Consider the following 12547-nt stretch of genomic DNA (forward strand, 5'->3'; position numbering starts at 1 on the left):
TTGAAGAAAGAACTTTCCGATATTGAATTTTGGAATTTTGAGAAATGTTGATTGATCGAATTTTTACTTGAAGACATTAGAGGAATATCGATTTGATTAAGATTAACTCAGTATATGAGTTTGGGATATTAGGAACTGTCTGATTGACATAAGTTTTCTCTGAATTCTAAACTGTGTATTGAGTCTAGATTAAGATTGATCGATTGAAGATGGAATTGTTGACTCGTTAAAGGATTTCGAAGTATTCTTGGTTGATCCATTATCAACTGACAGACAGCTAAAATCTGATAACTGAATTTAGGTCAGAGTTAGATATTCAAGAAACTTTTTTTTTTCTCGCCTTATCAGAGTATAATATATTATTTCAGACCGACAGATAGCTAGAGGAGAATGTTCATGGTTTTGGGAGGATATTCCACGAGCCGTACTGCTAGAGTTTGCATTAGTTGGCTAGATTCATGATTTGGTTCATTGTTCTGATTTGAACAAATACCAGAAGAGTTTAGAGATGAATCTTTTCAAAGCGAGATACGATGAGTACTGCAAATTTTCTTCTCATTTCGAGAATGATGATTCTGAAATACATCAGCGATAGAGTACGATTTGACCTGATGTGGTCATAGATGTAAGAGAAAGTGATTATGATTCCGAATAGAATCAGAACAGTGCGAGACAGATGTGTCAGAGTTGTAAGTCTTGATTCAGACTTTAATAATGGAACAAGATTCGTTCCTTTATACTTTGGCGAGATGAGACTTAATTCAATGAGACTTTGAACTACTTTGATTGATCGATAACCGATGACAGATACAGATTACGTACCGAAAGAGAAGTAGTTCTAGAACAAGTCAATTCTAGTTGTTTCAGTATAATGACTTAAAGAAGGTCGAAGAAATCACTTGGAAGATAGAACATGATATGAGTTAGAGATATCCGAATCTCTTTATTGCAATGAGATTGAGTACAGATGTAGTGACCTGCAATTAATCAAGATAATTAAGGAAATTAATTACTAAAATTTGTCTAAAATTATCCGAAGTGGATCGGAAGCTCCGAAGCACGGATCGAAAGCTCCGATCGGGATCGGACGTTCCGTTGGAGGATCGGAGGTTCCGTTCTTGCTAGGGCTGGCGTCATCACCGACGCCAGCAAGATGATGTCACTGCTTACGCACATGAGGTGACATCGGACGTTTCGATGTCACGATCGGACGCTCCGTTCGCGATCGAACGTTCCGATGAGGGATCGGACGTTCCGATCGCCGTCTATAAATAAGGGGTCCGAGCCCTCATTCTGTGCACCAATTTCCCTCCTCTCCTCTGGTTTTCGAACCTTCTTACTTAGATCTACGGAGTTCTAGGCATCCTATTGGGAATCCGGAAGTTGCCTAGCGATCCCGGCGTCGTAGCGGAGGTGTGCCTAAGTTTTGAGGCGATTCTACACCAGCGGGCTGACGACGGACGAAGGTATAATTTGGATTCCTAAAAATATTTAGGAGTATGAAATAGCTTAGTTAAGGCTTTTAGAGCGTTTATAGTGATGCATGGACTTTTGCATGTGTAGACGCAGTAGAGCAGACTTGTAGGCTTTGGACCTAGACGGGTGTGCTAGGAGTTGACCTGCAGTGTTAGAGGTACGTAAGTACTGACCGAGATAGCCGGCATGATATTTATACATATGTGTATGATGCATGATGTATGTGCTGTATTGGCTATGTTTTACTGTTTTTAGAACATGCATATGTTTTTACGGAGACTGCATCGGGTATGATGTGAGTCATGACAGTTTCCATCAGTCGAGGCGATTCTTCCTGAGGATTCGTGTCTTGGGAATATACGAGTACCACGCGGAGTCGCTCTCTTGCCCGGTACTGTGTATTCCAGGCGCCATGAGTAAAGTTATTTAACCCTGATTTTTAAAGTCATGTGCATGCTAATATTTGTATTTATATCATTGCTTCCGTATTGAGCGTAGTCGCTCACGCCCTTTATGTTTCGTGTTTTGGGACACCTTGTGGCGGGTCAGGTCTGAGGCTGGACGGTTCCGGTGGTTCCCAGCAGGGTTGAGGTTGCTACCGCGCAGAGGTAGTTGGTTAGGGATTCTGATACCCTAATTTCGATTTGGTTGTATAAAGAATTATACACTGTTTCTATCGTCGGTTGTATTCTGCCGATTGGATTTGTTGTACTTTGGAATTATCCGCTATTTAACGCTTTAATTATTGTTTCTTGCGCTAATCACTCTGATTAGGTAGTGGATCCGGGTAGGGTCGCTACATTTATTGGTATCAGAGCACATTGCAACTGGGAATTAGTAAAGCGGATTTTAAGAGTTGTCTGTTGTTATTGACAGATGGCAGATGATGATTACGAGAGTCAGGCTAGCGGTGGTCGTTGGGGTGATCCACCAAGGAGACATCACCATAGACATCATCATGAGGATCATAGGCGTTTTAGTATGAACCATTTTCTTCAGATGGCTCCTAAGCCATTGGTGGGTGGCGAGGCTCCTGCAGTTGCTGAGGACTGGTTGGAGCGTATGGAGAGTTGTTTTCGGGAGTATCAGTGTACTGAAGCCCAGAAGATGGAGACTTTAGCTTTTGTTCTAGAGGGAAATGCGAAGAGGTGGTGGAGAGCTACTTCTACTCCATTGATTGCCGCCAGGGGTACCGCTACTTGGGCTGAGTTTAAGTCTTCCTTCGAGAAGCATTACTTTCCTCCAGCTTTGCGTCAGACGAAGGCGAGCGAATTGCTGAGTTTGAGACAGGGTACTATGACCATTGATGAGTACCAGCAGAAATTCTTTGAGCTTCTTTCTTTCAGTCCCCATATTGCGAGTAGCTCAGAGACGATGCACGATCTATTTCTTCAGGGCCTTAACCCTGACATTCATCAGTTGGTTGTCGTGGGCAGAGAGAGGAACTTCGAGAATTTGGTGAAGAATTGTCACCAGGCAGAGGACAGTCTGCAGAGGAACAGGACTTTTGGATCTTCCGCATCCAGACCATCTAGCTCTTTGGGTCCAAGGGCCCAGTCTTTTAAGAGACAGGGTGGTACTTCTTCTTCTTCTTTCGGATCTGGCGGTGTTCATTGTTTTGGTGATTCACGACGTTGTCGTCAGTGCAAACGGAAGCATCACCCAGGACCGTGTCCTCATATCACTGGTGTTTGTTTTCAGTGCGGCCAGGAGGGTCACATGAAGAGAGATTGTCCCACTTTGGCCGGTACAGTGAGTGGTTCGGGGAGTGTTGGTGGTTCTCAGACCACTATCTATCAGCCATCGCAGTATCAGCAGCAGCCTTCGCCGCAACAGCATCAGCATTCGCAGCCATCGCAGCGACATCATTCTCAGTCTTCTTCGAGAGGACAATCATCGCGCCCGCGTGCTCAGGGGCAGGTGTTTGCGCTGAACCAGGAGCAGGCTCAGGCAGACAGTGAGAACATGATTGCAGGTACTTTTAGTTTGTGCGGTTTTCCTGCTTATCTTTTGATCGATACCGGTGCTTCGCATTCATTCATATCAGCTCGGTTTGTTAAGAGGCATAGATTACCTTTTGTTTCCTTAGACGTCTTGTTAGCGGTTTCGACTCCGATGGGTCAGGAAGTCTTAGCTAAGCGTCTTGTTTTGGGTTGTATTTTGGGATTTGAAGGACATCTGTTGAGCGCTAACCTGATGGTTTTAGCGATGGATGACTTTGATGGTATCATCGGGATTGATCTTCTGACTTCGTATCGAGCGGTAGTGGATTGCTACCAGAGATTTGTCCAATTTCGCCCCGAGGCTGAAGATGCTTGGTATTTTTATGGTGAGGGAGCGCGACCCCCGATGCCAGTGGTTTCTGCTCTGAAAGCCCGACGTGCTTTAGAGTCTGGAGGGGAAGGCTACCTGATCTATGCGATTGATGCATCCTTAGAGGGTCCGGACATGGAGGAGATACCAGTAGTCAGGGAGTTCCCGGATGTGTTTCCTGACGAGATTCCAAGGTTACCACCTCTGCGAGAAATCGAGTTTGGCATTGACTTGTTGCCAGGGACAGCGCCGATTTCCCGAGCACCGTACCGATTAGCTCCATCTGAGATGCGAGAGTTGCAGCAGCAGTTGCAGGATCTTCTTGATAAGGGCTACATTCGACCCAGTGTTTCACCTTGGGGAGCCCCGGTTCTATTCGTCAAGAAGAAGGATGGTTCGATGCGTTTGTGCATTGACTATCGTCAGTTGAACAAAGTGACAGTAAAGAACAAGTATCCTCTCCCGCGGATTGACGATCTGTTTGATCAATTGCAGGGTACTTCTGTCTATTCCAAGATCGACTTGCGTTCTGGGTATCATCAGTTGCGAGTTAGAGACGAGGATGTTTCGAAGACAGCATTTCGTACTCGATATGGGCACTATGAGTTCTTAGTGATGCCATTTGGTCTGACGAATGCTCCAGCTGTTTTCATGGATTTGATGAACAGGGTTTTCCGAGAGCTCTTGGATAAGTTCGTTGTAGTGTTCATCGATGAAATCCTTGTGTATTCTCGTAGCATGGATGAGCATGCCTTTCATCTTCGTATTGTTTTACAGACCTTGCGAGAGCATCAGTTGTATGCTAAGCTCAGCAAGTGTGACTTCTGGATTGACCGAGTTGTGTTCCTTGGTCATGTCATTTCTAGAGATGGAGTATCAGTGGATCCTAGCAAGACAGAGGCTATTCTTAATTGGTCGCGCCCGACGACAGCATCTGAGATTCGTAGTTTCTTGGGTTTGGCCGGATACTACCGTCGATTCGTGGAGAATTTCTCTCAGATAGCCAGGCCTTTGACACAGTTGACGCGAAAGGATGTTTCTTTTGAGTGGTCTTCCGCGTGCGAAGACAGTTTTCGTGAGTTGAGACGTCGATTGACGACTGCTCCAGTGCTATCCTTGCCGACTGGATCTGGTGGTTTCGTAGTCCACACCGATGCCTCTCTTCAGGGTTTGGGGTGTGTGTTGACTCAAAATGGGCATGTGATTGCCTATGCCTCCAGGCAACTAAAGACTCACGAGGGAAATTATCCCGTACATGATCTAGAGCTTGCAGCCATTGTCTTTGCTCTGAAGATATGACGTCATTATTTGTACGGTGAACGATTCCAGATTTTTACTGATCATAAGAGTTTGAAGTACCTGTTCACTCAGGAAGAGTTGAACATGCGACAACGCCGTTGGATTGACTTGCTGAAGGACTATGATTGCGAAATCAATTACCATCCAGGATCTTCTAATCCGGTTGCTGATGCGCTTAGTCGCAAGATTTATTTGAGTTCCCTTCGTACCAGTGCAGTGTCACGAATGGTCGACGAGTGTTGTTCCTTGGGTTTCACTTTCCGTCATAAGAAGGAACAACAGGGAGTTCATGTTGCGTCTGTGCTTGCCGAGCCAGCCTTGTATAGACGTATTCGTGAGGCACAGGGTGTTGATCCCAAGATGCAGAGATTAGCCCGATTCACTGAGGGTGAGAATTCAGCTGGTTTCCATTTTCAGGCGGATGGTTTGTTTTGTCTTTCTGGCCGTGTGGTTTTGCCTGATGATTCCACACTTAGAGACGAGATCTTATCGCAAGCTCATCATAGTAGGTTCTCAGTACATCCTGGCAGCATGAAGATGTACAAGGATCTACGTACTTGATTTTGGTGGAAAGAAATGAAGCGCAGCGTTTATCAGTTCGTGTCCCGATGCCTTGTGTGTCAGCAGGTCAAGACAGAGTATCGTCGACCCGGAGGTCTACTTCACAATCTCGATATTCCTGAGTGGAAGTGGGAGCATGTGACGATGGACTTTGTCACCCACTTGCCTATGTCTTCCAGGAATTGCGACGCGATTTGGGTTGTTGTTGACCGATTGTCGAAATCCGCGCATTTCTTACCATATAACCGGGATTTCACCTTCGACAGGATGGCATGGCTGTATGTGCAAGAAATTGTCCGTTTGCATGGTATTCCACTGAGTATTGTGAGCGACAGAGATCCTCGTTTCACCTCAAGATTTTGGGGGATTTTTCAGCGTGCTCTTGGTACCACTTTGAGTTTGAGTACAGCGTATCATCCAGAGACTGATGGACAATCGGAGAGGACTATCCGTACTCTCGAGGACATGCTTCGAGCTACCGTAATGGATTTTGGCCCAGCATGGCACGATCATTTGCGATTGGTGGAGTTCGCTTATAACAATAGCTACCATAGCAGCATTGGTATGGCATCATTTGAGGCTCTTTATGGACGTCGTTGTCGTACACCTTTGTTTTGGGACGAGGTTGGTGAGCGGCAGGTGGAGGGTCCTCAGATGATTCAGCAGATGACTGATGCAGTAGAATTGATCCGACGCAGGATTAAGGCATCCCAGGATCGACAGGCTAGCTACGCGAACACTCACCGCAGGCCACTTCATTTTGAAGAAGGAGAGTACGTATTCTTGCGTGTATCACCTTTCCGAAAGGTGATGAGGTTTGGTCTCAAGGGCAAGTTGTCACCAAGATTTATTGGTCCTTTCGAGATTCTCGAGAAAGTTGGAGACGTGGCTTATCGTCTAGCCTTGCCACCGAATCTTTCGAAGATTCATGATGTGTTTCACGTGTCTTTGTTGAGACAGTACGTGGTGGATCAGTCCCACATCTTGCGTCCGACTGAGATGCAACTAGACCACGATTTGTCATATGTGGAGAAACCTCTCAGGATTCTCGACAGGAAGGACAAGGTGCTTCGTAACAAGCGCATACCATTGGTGATGGTACAGTGGCAACGCAGAGGTACAGAGGAAGCTACTTGGGAGTTGGAGAGTCGGATGTTAGCCGAGCATCCCGAGTTGTTTTAAAATTTTGTACTCTGTTGTATCGAATGTATATTGTTCAGTTATAATAAGAGCATTGATTTTGCGTACTATGTTTTCCTTAAGATGTAATTTCGAGGACGAAATTTCTTAAGTGGGGGAGAATGTAGTGACCCGCAATTAATCAAGGTAATTAAGGAATTTAATTACTAAAATTTGTCTAAAATTATCCGAAGTGGATCGGAAGCTTCGAAGCATGGATCGGAAGCTCCGATCGGGATCGAACGTTCCGTTGGAGGATCGGAGGTTCCGTTCTGGCTAGGGCTGGCGTCATCACCGATGTCAGCAAGATGATGTCACTGCTTACGCACGTGAGGTGACATCGGACGTTCCGATGTCACGATCGGATGCTCCGTTCGCGATCGAATGTTCCGATGAGGGATCGGACGTTCCGATCGCCGTCTATAAATAAGGGGTCCGAGCCCTCATTCTGTGCACCAATTTCCCTCCTCTCCTCTGGTTTTCGAACCTTCTTACTTAGATCTACGGAGTTCTAGGCATCCTATTGGGAATCCGGAAGTTTCCTAGCGATCCCGGCGTCGTAGCGGAGGTGTGCCTAAGTTTTGAGGCGATTCTACACCAGCGGGCTGACGACGGATGAAGGTATAATTTGGCTTCCTAAAAATATTTAGGAGTATGAAATAGCTTAGTTAAGGCTTTTAGAGCGTTTATAGTGATGCATGGACTTTTGCATGTGTAGACGCAGTAGAGCAGACTTGTAGGCTTTGGACCTAGACGGGTGTGCTAGGAGTTGACCTGCAGTGTTAGAGGTACGTAAGTACTGACCGAGATAGCCGACATGATATTTATACATATGTGTGTGATGCATGATGTATGTGCTGTATTGGCTATGTTTTACTGTTTTTAGCACATGCATATGTTTTTACGGAGACTGCATCGGGTATGATGTGAGTCATGACAGTTTCCATCAGTCGAGGCGATTCTTCCTGAGGATTCGTGTCTTGGGAATATACGAGTACCACGCGGAGTCGCTCTCTTGCCCGGTACTGTGTATTCCAGGCGCCATGAGTAAAGTGATTTAACCCTGATTTTTAAAGTCATGTGCATGCTCATATTTGTATTTATATCATTGCTTCCGTATTGAGCGTAGTCGCTCACGCCCTTTATGTTTCGTGTTTTGGGACACCTTGTGGCGGGTCAGGTCTGAGGCTGGACGGTCCCGGTGGTTCCCAGCAGGGTTGAGGTTGCTACCGTGCAGAGGTAGTTGGTTAGGGATTCTGATACCCTAATTTCGATTTGGTTGTATAAAGAATTATACACTGTTTCTATTGTCGGTTGTATTCTGCTGATTGGATTTGTTGTACTTTGGAATTATCCGCTATTTAACGCTTTAATTATTGTTGCTTGCGCTAATCACTCTGATTAGGTAGTGGATCTGGGTAGGGTCGCTACAACAGATTCTTTCAGATCTTTATCTGATGTGCTCAGATTGCATGCGATTTCGAGGACGAAATCAATTCTTAGAGGGGGAGAATTGTAACGCCCCAAAAATTAATTATTGAATTAATTAGCAATTAAAATAATTATTGAGTTGATGAAATATTTATTATTGCTAATGAGATTATAGAGTGTATTTATAAAATACACATACCAATTAATCAATGAATTTGACTATTTTTGGATATCTGGTATTATTTGGCATTTTGAAATAATTATTGAGATATCGAAATAAAAATAATTATTTATGCCAGATAAATTTAATTTGGGAAAATATTGACTGAGATGGCTGGTCCGAGTCTAAGTTGGACTTAGAAATTAAATTGGAAATTTATGAGTTTAATTAACTGGTCAAAGTGTATAATTTCAGAAAAATGATGTTATTGATGTTGGGTGCGTGTACCAGAAAATATCATATTTAAGACTAATTTTTACAAGTTGGGTATCAAATAAATTAGTCCGAGACCCGAAAATATCGGGTTACTATAAATAGAAAACTCACACTGAGAAAACACGAATCAAGATTTTTTCCCCAATTTTTTCCATTTTCTCGACTTTACTGTAGCAGCCGTAGTTTTTTTATTTTTCTGGCCGTTCACCGGAGATTGATCGAAGATCCGAACAGTCAGATTGTAGCCAAGATCAAGATGAATCTATTGGTATAAAGAAATCAAAAATCCAACGGTTGGATCTCTGGAAAAGTGAGAATGAACGGACGAAATCTGCAAAGAATTTTCTCGGTACTGTTCATCGTCTTCTTCGATTTGATTTCGCGATTTTGAGCTTGTTTTTGTTAGTTTTCGAGTTGCTAAATGATAGTAGATGATGGGTAGAACATTTCACTAGCTTTTGGTAGATTATTTCGGCATATTTGGTGCAGATCGGAGTTTTTAAACCGCCACCGCCGCCACCCTATTTTTCTCCGATTGCCACCGCGTCGGACCTCCGTTTCGATCGTGGCTTATATGGTTGGAATCGTCTCATTGAGATCTACAGCCATGCCAAAATTCATAATTTTTGGAGTTGATTTGCTCGTCGCCGCCGCGTCGCCGCCTCCCCCAAATTTTCCGGCGACCATCGACATGTTACCCAATTTTGATCGTCTCGACGAGATGAATTTAAATATCCAAGTTTCGAGTCGAGATTCAAAATCATTAAGCGGTGAGAGCGCAGTAAAGTTCGGAAATTTTTGGTCAAAGTTTGACCACAGTTGACTAAGGTTGACTTTTGACCATTATATGATTTTTCGCAGATTAAAAGCTAGTCGATGATAATTAGAGGCAGAAATCAGCAGTCTAAGGATTTGAGCTTTTTCAGATTGGAAAATTGAGGTATGAGCTGATGTGGATTTCGAAGGGAATGAATACTCGAGCGAGATTGAGGTTCTCGAGTTCCCGATTAAAATCACATACTTGCATGTTTATTTGATTATTTGATATTGACTGAGAATTTGACTGATTAATTGATTTCGATATTACTTAAAAGACATGATTTTGTTTATATGAAATTGTTTGAATTAATTGATGCATATATTCGAATTGAAAAGCATGAGTTTGCTTATTTGGAATTATTTCAATGATTTTTGATATTATATTCATGATTTTGAATATATGAATTAATGAGATGACATCTACGATATTTTGATGTCTGAATAAATAGAATTGTCGTTTTAATTTGATTTAATTGCATCTGTTTCATGTGCATTCATCTTGAGCCTAAATCCATTGATTTTGAAATGGGCTGAGTTGCCCCGATAGGATTTATACGATTCGGGAGCTATATTTGAGTGGCCTAGGTTGTTGAGTTACGCCTAGCGACCCGAATACTCATTATAGTTGCTCGAAGTCTAGAGGATTGAGATACGTATTGCCACCCCGATCGGGAGCGTAGATGAGTTGATACGATATTTTGTTCTTGGGATCCCAACCGAAGTATCGAGTCTCCCTTGATTATCTGATTTGATAATCCCGATTTTTAAGCACATGCATTTCATATTTATTTATCATCGAAGAATGTTTATGTTATAACATGATTTTGACATATTTATTTGATATTGCATGTTACGTCGCTTTTATTGGGATTTTATTCTCACCGGAGTTATCCGGCTGTTGTCTTGTTTTGTATATGTACTTGACAACAGGTGGGGCAGGAGCTAGTCAGAGTCGGCATGGTTAGCTTGGGATCGAATGATAGATGTGAGGCGTCGATTTAGAGTCGAATAATTTTTTAGAACTCGGTTATTTATTGAAGCATGCTTTTATTGTTGATTTATAATACTGCATGTATTTTTATACCCCGATTATTCTTAGAATTGATGTATGTCGAATAACGAGTTTAAAATTGATTTTTATAGTTGAGCCCGAGATGGTCTCGCTCGAGCCGAATATTTTTCTACCGCTCGAGCGAGGCACTGTTCCTTTAAAAAAAAAATTGGCTCATTTATTTGTCGATGATTGTTTTACTATTTGAAATTAGTTGATTAGAATCGAGGTCCTCACATTAAGTGGTATCAGAGCGATAAGATTCTTGGACTGGAATAGAAGTGAGTGAGTGGGGTAGATCGAGTCTGCTTGAATTATTTTATTTCGCATGTGATTAATTTCATTGTTTGATTACTTGAATTACATGCGATCATGCTTTACTGATTCAGAATTATGTGCCTCTTTGATTATGTGAATTGATTTTAAAAGCATGCATTATATGAAAGAGTATCAGAACTGAATTCAAGATGAGAATTTAAACACTCATGCGATTACATGAGTATGATGATTAGAGGATGATCGAAACAGAGTTGATGATTTTGATATTTCGAGATTTGTGCTTGTGATTATTTGAGATTATAATTGTTAAGCCGATATGGTTCAGATAGCTAGCAAACCAGATTTGAATTATGATGATTAGATTGCTCGCTATGAGAATTGACGTTTTGGAAAGAGTTTTATGTTCATGAATTTGTTGAGGAGAGTATGATGGCAAGTGAGATTTTATTATGATATTCTGAATTGTTATATCTCTGCCGTTATCAACTAAATCTCCTTGTTGAGCAAAGAATTGTATACTCTAGAAATTGAGAAATGATATTGATGAAAGATGAGATGATCGAGAATATGAATAGATGATGTTCCTTCTTGAGGAAATAGAATTAAAAACCACTCAAAGTTTATTGTGGCTTAGATTGATCGAGGTAAGAGTTGATATTTTAATATTTAGCAATGATTGAATTGATTTGCGTCAGATGAACCTTTAGACAGAACAGAGATAGAACTTCGATATTAAGGATTTCAGAAAATTTCAGAACGAGATCTGATTTGATCATCCATTGTAATGAACCTGTAAGAATTCTCGAGGTAAGAATTTTATTGATCCTGACTCGTTGATTTGAATAATGTGGTGTAAGTTTTGAGTTAGTGTTTTATAATACTCTGAGATCAAAACTAGATGTTTCAAAATGCGCATTCGGAATAGACGATAGATTTATCAGGAATGATAAACTTGATTGTGTTCGTTAATAAGAGATTGAGTAGAAATGAATTGAGATCCCGATGTACTCAGTAAGGACATTAAGTTGATTATGTCTTTTGAGTTAATGTTTATATTTATAGCATTATGAGATTGATATATATGAATGAACAAACTGTGTCCGATTGCTTGGATCTATTGTGATTAGATGTTGATAAATGATTGAATTATTGAGAATTGATCTAAGTTTGCGATATTTTTGAAAGTTATTTATGAATGTAAGAATATCAACACTTTTATGCTAAACTTTTGGGAAGATTAGGATTAATTAAATATTTTGAAAATTCGATTAGGTCCCAATCGATGATATCGAGATTTCATTGATGTAACCAATATTTTTCTTTGGGAAAATGATGTTTTATTGGGTCTTAATAAAACTTGTATGAATTTCTAGTATTGAATTGGTTTGAGGAGTTATTATGATTGATATTTTGGAAAGATGTGAATTTGAGAAATGTTGAGGAGAAAATATTTTTCCTATAGAATAAGAGGATGAAATTAGTGTTTTTGGGATGACACCGAATTCAGTTACAGTTGAGCCTTCCTTCGATTAATTTGAAGATTCTTGAATCCTATTTTAGTTATGCAACTTTGATTCACATGACATTGACTTTGATAATTATTGCCATTTGACATCGATTGAAATTCCGAGTCTGAATTTCAGAAATTCGTAATTCTTGAGAAATTGAAATTTCTTTCTGGACATTGATATTGATTCGGGTGA

The sequence above is a fragment of the Henckelia pumila genome, chromosome 4, assembly GCF_033568475.1.
Source record: "Henckelia pumila isolate YLH828 chromosome 4, ASM3356847v2, whole genome shotgun sequence".
In the NCBI taxonomy this organism is placed as follows: Eukaryota; Viridiplantae; Streptophyta; class Magnoliopsida; order Lamiales; family Gesneriaceae; genus Henckelia; species Henckelia pumila.